This window comes from Solanum tuberosum, unplaced genomic scaffold (genome assembly GCF_000226075.1).
Source record: "Solanum tuberosum cultivar DM 1-3 516 R44 unplaced genomic scaffold, SolTub_3.0 scf00389, whole genome shotgun sequence".
Classification (NCBI taxonomy): Eukaryota; Viridiplantae; Streptophyta; class Magnoliopsida; order Solanales; family Solanaceae; genus Solanum; species Solanum tuberosum.
The window spans coordinates 533,147-540,548 of NW_006239314.1; the positions used below are offsets into that span (position 1 = coordinate 533,147).

Below are 7,402 nucleotides of genomic sequence, written 5' to 3' on the forward strand. Positions count from 1 at the left end.
TATATATATATGTGTGTGTGTGTGTGTGTGTGTGTGTGTGTGTGTATTTATATGTATATATTGTTATTTTGTATTGATATTCAAAATGCCGAAATGATTTTCTTTAGTGTAAACTTATGTTGTTTGGATTCTTAACTAAATATTGTTTGTAAGCCTTACTTAATTTTCTCTTGCTGCCCATATAAATCGTTCATTCTACTTCTATTAAAGATCAATGGTGTAGAATCTACACCTACTTGTGAAATTATATTGCATTTATGCTTAATATGCAAGACGCCCGTTGCTTCGAGACTTAGACCTTCTGCTGTTCAAGAATGCAGTGACAAACTCCGGAGCGTTGGACGAATTGGAACGTGTCAATCACCAAGTATATCTGACCTAGTTGACTAGCAAATTGTATGGTCCTCCCTAATTTAAAGAATAAGTCCTACTAATTTTGTTATGTTCAGGTAAGCAGATATCTCCTATCTTAAGTAGTAATTTATTGGTTTTTGCAGAGATGGAAGCTTTATGTATATATATACCAACTGTAAAATTCAACTTTGACAGGAGTTGAAACTTGCTTCACGACGGAGCATTTTGTTAGAAAATTCAACACTTTTTCAGTGGGATCTCAAAGATAATATACTGCTTTGATTTTATTATTATAGTTGCATATTATATAGCTTATGCAGACATCTAAAACATAATTAACAACTTCTCCGGGTATCCTTTCGAATGATTAATTCACTGCAAGAAATTTTGGTAACAACTAAGTGACTGAATTGATAATACAAAGTCTACAAGTTTTTTTGAGAATTAAAAGTTATTTGGTAGCATTTTTGTTGTTGAAAGAGATAGAATGAAATGTGCCGCCTCATACGCTAAATTCATAAGTTGGGTAAATTCTTCAACCAGTTTGAAGTAATCTGTTGAGGTTATTGTATATCTTGCACATCCACTCTAGCTTTTCAACAATGAAAAAGATATTAGAATAACTCTTAATTCTCAAAGAGATCCTAAGAGGCAACTTCATAGCAATTTAGCCTCTTAAGTCATATCCGCAATCATCGATCGCTGGATCACACTCAACATAAATACATAATACACATACTTGAACAAAGATAAGTGATTTCCACCACTTTTATTTTCTACTCCATGTTTATAAAGTCTCAATTCCTTCTCTACTCTTCCTCAATCAATCAATTTAATAATACAAAAAAACAAAACAAATATAGGAAATTACACAATCTCACTCTCCTCCACAAACATAAATGAAAGAGCTTCCAAATTTATATAAGGGCTATATATATATATATATATATATATAGCCCTTATATAAATTTGGAAGCTCTTTCATTTATGTTTGTGGAGGAGAGTGAGATTGTGTAATTTCCTATATTTGTTTTGTTTTTTTGTATTATTAAATTGATTGATTGAGGAAGAGTAGAGAAGGAATTGAGACTTTATAAACATGGAGTAGAAAATAAAAGTGGTGGAAATCACTTATCTTTGTTCAAGTATGTGTATTATGTATTTATGTTGAGTGTGATCCAGCGAAAAAAACTTGGACCAAAAGCTGTTCAAATTGTTGTACTGTAAATAACTATTTACATCTGAAAATCATAAGTTATATTGTACTGTGAATAACATCTGAAAATCATAAGTTATCTAATTATGGAGTTCAAAAAGAAACTTTGACCAAAGGCTGATCAAATTGTACTGTCAAATGTAATAACTTTTTCTCTTTTTTGACACAATTTCATTTGCTATCAAAACCCATCAAATTTCCACAAGACACATCACTAAATAATTAGACCAAAGCCTGTTCAAATTTGACTATGAAATGTAATAGTTTTGTCTCTTTTTTGGCACAATTTCATTGGCTACCAAAACCCCATCAATTTTTAAGAAGACACCTGTACTTTTATATATATTGTATATATATTTATTACTCATAGAGCACAAATTTATTAGGCTTCCATTGGAGAAAAACTTTTTCTCCCTTTTTCAGGTATTTTTTTCCCCTTTTCATGTTTTCCTCTTCCCATTTTCAATTTTTCTTGCAGATTTTGTTTGTCACCAAAGGAGAAAATCAAAATGGGACAAAATTAGAGTTATTATTTTCACTTAAAATTTCAATTTTATTACTCAGCAGACATATTTGGGGGTATTTATTATATTTTCTAATGTTTCAGTAAGTTAGGGATAATTATGTTCTTGCATGTTCCGAATTTGATTCGAAAAATTCATATTGTGTTTTCATTATATTTTATGACTTTTAGTATGTGGAGGGAAATTATGTTGTTGCATGTTCCTAATTTAATCACCCCTGTTCATGCAACCACAAAAAAGAAAGGACTTTGACTCAATAGTCATGTTATCCTGCAGATACTACTATTTGGTTAAATATATTTCGTACAAACATGGTACTAAGATTGAACATCGACCGAATAGAATTAGCAACACGAGATTGAATTTGCAAAGTTCAAATTGTGGAAATCGGACGCCCGCGAGAAAGTCCTGACAAGAAATGTAGATTTCAAAATTTGATTTTGGAAGATGAAGAGGTGAGCTCATTATATTTTATCTTATGAATATTCTTCTTTTTCTTTTTACCTCAGATGAACATTTTTCTTTGGTTTTACTGTTGGTAAGTAGTTAGAGTTAATCTCAGCTTTCTATAACTCTTACTTTCAGGAATGTCAGATTAAGGCAGTAATGTATGCCGATGAAATTGAGCAGTATGCAGATAAGCTTAAACTCATGAATACCTATCTCATCTCTACCGCAAAAGTCAAAGTCTCGCCAACTTCATACGGCAAGCCAATACATAAATTTTACTGGGTTCTTGACAAAGAAACAGTAATTGAACATATCAAACCATCTAACGAACTTGAGAAACCACTTCCACCACCAACCAAGCTGAATATCACAACCTTTGACCGCATTCCTCATATGATGGTTGATTCTGCTGCTGAAATTGGTATATCAATCCTAATAGATATTATCAAGCTAAAATATACATGTTTACTGATACACACACTTACAACATTTCATTATGTATTATATAAGCAGATATACTGGCAATCGTTCTTCGTTGTGGTCCTCAAAAATACGCAGGTCGCAGTCATCAAAAGGGTCGAGAAATTACCATTTGTGATAATCCGTAAGTATAACATTTCACTTTCTATTTTCCCATTTTCTGAAAAGATTTTGAATAAGTAAACACTTTTTTGGTTTGTTTGGTTGGATCATTAGTTATCGTCTGGGAGTTATCATGGTACTTAGTATTCTCTCCTCACGTTCTCAGGAAAAATCAGTTTATCCTCACTCTATGGGAGGATTTCGGAGAAATAGAAGGAAATGAAATTGAAGCTAAAATGGCAACAGAGGCAGATCTAATTGTAATCCTCAGAAGGAGTATAGGAATCTCTAATTATCAAGGTACAGATGCGCTGAACTTTTTACCAACATAATTTTAGATAATAACAAAACATTATACAAGTTATGTGTTATACAGGATTGTCACTGAAGACTAGGTTCAATTCAACAATACGTGTGGATCCTAATTACCCACAGGCAGTAGAACTCATCAACTGGTATTCACATTTCATCATTACTCACTAGCTTTAATTTGCATGTAAAGAACTTACTAAACATATTAGGTGTTGTAACAATAGGGCAAAAGAAAACAAAACAATGTTCTTAAGTCGTGCGTCAGAGAAAACCTCAACAAGCTCATCTGCCCGTCCCATGGTAGTGACTCCTGACGGCCAACAAGTTATCTCTATTGCATAAATGTCATCATCAGCTTCTGTAAGTCATACTTCAAGCTGATCATTTGAGAGTATGCTTATTAATTTTCTGATTGTCTAGCTTTAGCTAAATAATAAAAACAAATTATATTTACTCATGAGTAATTTAAGACGTATTATGTATATGATATTTTTCAACAGATGGGACTCTTCTATGTTGAGGCAGAAATAGCCATATCAGATGAATTCCAATAGTTTTGTGTGATTGAATGCTCAGGATGCAAACAGAAGAAGCGCACAAAGGATAGAAAGGATTTTGAATGTCCAAAATGCAATCGGAAAACAACATTAGTGCCTCGGTACTATACTTTTGACTTGTAAATTATAGTTTGTACAAAATATAGCGTATATTATACACAAATTTTAAACTTGTCGTGATTTCAGGTGTATCTTTCAAATTGATCTTATTGATGGTACTGCTACAACCACAACATCTATCTCTGGTGAATTGGGAGAAAAATTACTCTCCATGACAGCGGAAGACATATTTGACATAACTTGCACTAAGGTGATCTCCCATTCCCGCTGGCTACTTGTACACATCTATTGTCACAACACCATATATCTTGAGCAGAAACAGTTTAGCATATATGCTTAGTTCTCTCATTGTCTGTTAATCATGTCCATGAGATGTTGTCAAATAAACTATTTCAAATTCAGCTAAGGAAGTCATCTTGGGGCAGCTCAAATAACACACATGCAACTTTGTCCATTCTTTCCTACATGGAAAAGGAACATACTCCGCAGAGCACTACTGATAGGAATTCTAAAAAGATAAGGCCTTTGGAAATAAGTGAGGTGGAGGTGATGGCAACAACTACTGTAGCTGATTCTTCAAATGCGACGCCGAAATTTGAACAACCCACACAAATCAAAAAGGTGTAAAAGGCTAGTCTACATCTGACCTTCACACCAAACTATAAGTCACAATGATTAACAATTCGAAATATTTAGAAGTATTTGAAAAAGTTTTGGTAAAAAAAACTAACAGAGTTTTAAAAAGTAAAGGTAGAATCATTGAGGTATTGGAAGAATATCGTTCATAATGTGATCAGAAAGTTGTGCAACTCTTTTGAAATCCAGAAAGTATACTACTGGAAGAATTTACAACCAACTACATTTCTCTTCCTTCAAAGTTATAATTCATTTGGGATTTCAATTTTTTTTAACTGTGTTGGATTTTGATGATTCTGAGTTGGATTACTGATGTAATTAAATTCCTTTATACGAAAGAAAGTATGGAGAATGAAGAATTTGAATTAGATTATTTTAGTTATAATAATTGAGCAGCTTGATTATTTCAGAGTTAGGACCACCTCTTTGGGCAGTGATCTATGTGTGTTTGTTAAGTTATTAAGCATTCAAATGTTTTTTTTATGGAAATGAATTGTGAACTATTGCCATACCAACAATTCAATACACTTATGGAGCATCTATACTCTCAAACATTGATTCCAAGAATGATAAACCTCAATTATACTAATTACAGAGCTGATCACAAAGAGATTCAATAGGGAATCTATCACTTTTATCGTGATTCCATGACTTTCTTTCTATTTGATACCTAATGGGCATATAAATTTACCTTGAAAGTTTTGCTCATTCTAGGTGATTAGCTCTCCCCCACCCCCATTAACTGACCATGTATTGTTCTTTCTGAAATTTCCATTTGCTCTTTTCCAGTTTCTGTACTAAAAATGTGCCAGTTTGGAGGCTAATATTTAAATTGTTTTGCTATGTGTTGCCATATTTTCAGTTTCTGACAGACTTTAAACTGTCTAATTACAGGAACTCCCTCGCTCCATTTTGTAACTTTTGCTTAATAGGGAGAATAAAATGAATCAGTCTCCCTATGCTATGGTTTTTTGAATGAAGAAGATTAGCTACTAAGAAGTGAACTCCGGCGTCCTCTACATATGATAAACAATGACATGCTAATCTTATATACCAAAATTGAAACATTTGCTATGTTATTTTGGTTGTATTACATTAGTTAGTATTTGCAGATCGTTCAAATCGACATCATACTGATGTCTGTTGTACATATTCTGAATATTTCTAATAGTATATAATATATGCTATTATCCATCTTCTGCAAAAGCCATCACCCTTGATTCATTAATGTTAATATTTTTACAAGCATAATATTTTGACTATTAGGCCCGTGGCAAGCACGGGCCTCCCCCATCTAGTCTCTATATATATAAGCCAACAAGAGTTGGACTAACACATCTCTCTCTCTCTCTCTCTCTCTCTCTCTCTCTCTGCACACAGCCGAGGGTCAACATGTCTGCTTCAGCTGTGTGCTTATTTTCATATTCAGCTGCTTGGCTTACTGGTATAGGCTTGACATTTAAAGTGCAAGATCTGGGGTTCAAACCTTGCCAACATCATTTTTTTATTTTTGTTTTAATTTCAGTGACAAGGGTATTTTTGGTATTTACTAGCTTTTGCTCCTTAAAACTTTTGTATGCCAGTGCTTTATAATTGTACCTTTTCTTCTTTAGACAAAAAGCCCAGCCAACATCTCCATAATGACACATATATAAATCAAAAAGTTGTACTCTTTAATTAATTTAAGTGGGGCCACCAACTTTATCATGTCGGCTGATCAATACTATTGTGTATTTCTTTATTTTAATTTTCATGTCTCACTATTTTTCGTTGATTACATATTTTAAAAATAAAAATAAAGTAGTATAATATATTAAAATAATTAACAATTTAGTATGCTTAAAAATAGTAAAAACTAAATAAAAAGTACTACAGATTATATTACAATAATTAACAATTATTTGACACTTTAAATTCTATCAATACCATATAAATTAAGATAAAAAGAGTAACATATAATACTTAAATATATTTTAAAATAATATAAGTAATACTATACATTACACTAATTAACAACTTATATTTAAAAGTTATATAAAAAATTTAATCGACTCTCTAAATTCTATTGGTACCACATAAAATGGATTATATGATAAACATATATTGTTTGAAATTAACGAAAAAAATTTATAAATTACAATAATTAACAAAAAAAAATAGCTCGACTCCAAAAAATCTATCAATTAACAACATATATTGTTTGAAATTGACAAAAAAGAAACTATAAAATTACAATAATTAACAAAAAAAATCGCTCGACTCCAAAAAAATCTATCAATTAATGCCACATATATTGGGACATGGGAAATAACATATATTATTTAAAAATTAAGTTTAAAATGTATTATAAAATACAATAATTAACAACTTAATTTATTAAAGAGACAAATAAAAAAATGGTTAATTTTTGAAATTCTGCATGTGCCACATAAATTGGAACAAAGAGAGTAATAAATATTATTTTCAAAATTATGTAAAAAATAACAAGTACTATAAATCACAATAGCTAACAATTTAAAATATTTTTAAAATCATATAAAAATTTCAATAACTTCTCAAATTCCATAATATGACATAAAGCACGGGGTCCTGTATCTAGTAGTATATATAATCTTCTTATCTTCTTATCTTATCTTATCTTATCTTATCTCTTATCTCTTATATTACTCTTATTTAGAAGTGAGAGTTGGAAAGGACCAACATTGCATTAA

The 7,402-nt window shown here is 31.2% G+C and overlaps 1 long non-coding RNA gene across 1 annotated transcript; it reads left to right on the forward strand.

Annotated features, from left to right (window-relative positions):
* Positions 1-3,964: 3,964 nt before the first annotated feature.
* Positions 3,965-4,274, forward strand: LOC107057864 (uncharacterized). Its single transcript, XR_001471600.1, has 2 exons — positions 3,965-4,096; positions 4,182-4,274. It is a non-coding gene; the product is annotated as an uncharacterized lncRNA (long non-coding RNA).
* Positions 4,275-7,402: the final 3,128 nt, after the last annotated feature.